This window comes from Tupaia chinensis, unplaced genomic scaffold (assembly GCF_000334495.1).
Source record: "Tupaia chinensis unplaced genomic scaffold, TupChi_1.0 Scaffold000198_1, whole genome shotgun sequence".
NCBI classification, from domain to species: Eukaryota; Metazoa; Chordata; class Mammalia; order Scandentia; family Tupaiidae; genus Tupaia; species Tupaia belangeri.
This window is the reverse complement of record NW_006159673.1, coordinates 2919010-2922342: the sequence shown is the minus strand read 5'-3', so window position 1 is coordinate 2922342 and position 3333 is coordinate 2919010. Positions and strand designations below refer to the sequence as shown.

The window sequence follows — 3333 nt, the reverse complement described above, 5'->3', positions numbered from 1 at the left end:
CTGCTGAAGGCCGGGTCCTGGCAGTGAGAGGCTGGGCTTCGCTGGCTTTCTGGGCAAAGACCTTCAGGGCACTTTGGGTCAGTGGGAGAGAAGTCAGGGTCTTCTTCGTCACCTGAGTGGCTGGTGCTCCCTGTTTCATGCGTTTGGACACCTGACCAGACTCCTCGCTGCTACGGGCCCTGGGGACTGTCCTTGGGCGTGCACTGGGCACAGTCACCACGCTGGCTCTAATGACAGGACTCCAGCCCTGCATAGCAGGGACCACGTCCTCGTCCTCGCTCTTGGAGGAGCTCCTGGCCATGCCCTCAGAAGGGCGGGCCTTCCTTAGGATGCTCGCTGCCCGGGCTTGTGCGGGGGAGCAGCTCGGCCAGCTGGAACGACGATTAGGGTGGACGAAAGTCAGAGGGCGTTTAGTCACCTGACCCCACAGCAACCCTCCTCCCTGCTCTCCCAGGGCCTCTCCGCTGTTCTCCTGGGGTCCTGGGGCCAGGCTCTTGCTTCTGGCAGCTTGGGAATGACTGTCCTTCCGAGGGGACAGGACCTGGGCTGGTGACTCCTCCGCGCTGGCTGACTCCTCTCTGCTCGGAGTCCTCCTCTGGTCTCCGACTGGCCCTGTCGGGGCCTGCGCTGCCGTGGCCACGCCCTCCCCATAGCAGCAGGGCTGGGCCCCTCCCAGGGGCAGCACTGTTCCGGTGGCTTTGCCTTGGCCGGGGACCCCTGTTTGGCTTGGACAGCTGCAGTGACAACTTTGCCGCGAGCTGGCGGTGTGCTTTTGTCTGAAGACACGGTGCTGGAAGTTGGACTGGCTTTGGCCAGAGCGGTTTTCACGGAGGCCTTCCCCTGGGCTGGCGCTATGGCCGCCTCCCCACTGCTCTGCTCTGAATCTTCGCTGCTCTCAGTCCTCGTGCCCCTCAGCTTTCACCTGGGCAACAGAGGCCTGTCTCCCCAGGGCGCACTAGTGTGGCCCCCCGTTCTGAGGGCTCCTTGGAGGCAGAGAGACAGTTCCACTCAGAGCCCTCCCCGCAGCCTCTGGGGCCCTGCAGGATCGACTCTGCCTCTGCACTGTCTGGAGTCCTCCTCTGGCCCTGGGCGCTGGGGCCACAGCTGGATGGGCGGTAGTGGGGTGGGGTGCCCACTCGCAGGCCCGCCTTCCAGTCGCAGGGCAGTGAGGGCCCTTTCCTGGGCCCAGGGGTTTTCAGTGCCTCCTCCCAACTGTCAGATGACTCCTCACTGCTCTGGGTCTTCCTGGGGCCTCTTAGGCTTGCCTGGGGGGCGCCACAGGTCCTACCTTCTGCGGGGGCACTGAGGCCGCCCTTGTTCCTGCAGATCTGAGCCAGGGCTTGGCCGGGGCCAGAGCGCAGGTAGGCGCCTCCTGGTCACTGTCGGCCTGCAGCAGCACTGAGTCCTCTTACCCTTCCCCAGTGGGGCCAGGGCCCTGCAGAGCCTCCCCAGGGCTTCACCCCGGTGGGTAGCTTTCCCTGAAGGCCCTCGCCCATGGTGGAGGCAGGTCTGACCTGGAGGTTCTTCCCCGAGGCCTTGGCCTGAGCTGGGCTCCTGGGTGCAGCCCAGGCGGGGCGGCCGGCCTCCTGCTGTCTGACCCCTCCCTGCTGCTCTCCGAGCCTCTCACTTCCCAGCTGAGCTTGGGGGTTGCAGGCCCTGTCTGGCCAGGAGGCCTGGAGGGCCCCTCTCCTGGGGACTCCTTGGCAGGGGCTGAGGCAGCTTTGACCTGGGGAGTCTTCCTTGGGGCCTTCATGTGAAATCGGGTCACAGCTGTGGGGTGCTTCCTGCTCACTGTCCACTCCTCCTCTTGCCGCTGAGTCCCGCTCTGGCCTCCCTGCCCTCCCAGGGGGCGCTGGGGTGGCCCCTTTCCCAGGAGACCCCTTGGCAGGACCTGGGGCAGCCCGACCAGAGGCCCCTTCTCACTTTCAGCCTCCTCATTACTGTCTGACTCCTCGCCCAGCTTCTTGGCCCCGCAGTCTGGGTCAGCACTCCTGATCTGCCCTGGGGTATTGCTGCCCCCACCTTCCCTGCTGGAGACTCCTGGACAGGGACTGGCGACACTGACCTGGGCCGGCTTTACTGGGTGTCTCACAATAGCTACAGCGCTGGAGCTGCCGTGAAAACCGCTCCGGCCAAAGCTTTTAAAACTATAAATTTAGATCTAGGGTCTATTTTAAGTTAAATTTTGTTTATGGAGTAAGATAAGAGCTTTCTTCCTTTTCTTTTTAGAAATAAGTGATAAATAAGATGCCTTAATTTTGTTGAGGAAATTTTCTGTTCCTAGTTTTTTGATCTTTTTTTTAATCATATATGGCTATGGAACTGGTTTTACTAAATGTTTTCTTCTGCAACTATCGCGATGATCTTTTTTTTTTTTTTGAGTTATTAATGTGGAAAATTACATTGACCAATTTTTTACTGTTAAAAAACTTGCATTCCTAGACACTACATTTGTCATGTGTTATCTCTTTAAATATGTTTTAAAACTTGAGTTGCTGTGGGCCTAACAGATGGTGTAGTGGTTATGTCACTGGACTCCCATGTAGTCAACAATGGTTCGATTCCCGGACCCAGCGGCTTCGATTCCCAGACCCAGCGGCTTAAAACTCACAGCAGGTATGTGTGCTGTGTGTCTAAAATCCCAGGAGGAGAATGGAGAAGAAGGGACTGCCGTGGCCATCGCCCCTGAGGAGTGATATCTCATTTTCTGTCTCTGACTCTCTGACGAGCAAAAACGCCCTATAGCCAAAAATCTTTCAAAAAAAAAATCGAGTTGCTAAAACATTAAGAATTTTCCACCTATTTTTATGAAAGATATTCATAGGTAGCTTTTTTTCCCACATAGAATATTTTTATGGCTTTTATTTTAGGGTAATATTGACTTTTTTAAATGAATTGAGATGTGTTCCTTCTTATATTTTCTGTAACATTTTGTGTAGAATTGGCACTCAATAAATGTTTTGTAGAATTAAACTGTGAAATCATCTTTGACTGGAGTTTAGTTTGGGGAGAATTTTTAAATTATAAATGTAATTTCCCTTATAAATAAAAAGCTATTAAGGTTTTCTTTTTGTTCTTGAGTGATTTAGGTAATTTATTTCTTTAAAATTTCTTTCAGAATTGTTTTTTTTTCCATTTTAGTTAAGCCTTTGAATTTATTTTAAAAATGGTTCATATTTTTAAGAATAATTTTAATGTCTGTTGAAATTCTCTACAAATGTTCTCCCTGCTTGTTGTTGTGAACAAGTTGTGCCTTTTCTTGTTGTTGCCTGATCTGTTCAGTTGGAGATTTATTATTTATTTATTTATTTATTTTTATCTTTCTACTAATTT

The 3333-nt window shown here is 53.0% G+C and overlaps 1 pseudogene; it reads right to left on the bottom strand.

The window, feature by feature from the left end:
• Nucleotides 1–3333, bottom strand: part of LOC114007567 (treacle protein-like) — a 9600-nt pseudogene that overhangs the window by 1216 nt on the left and 5051 nt on the right.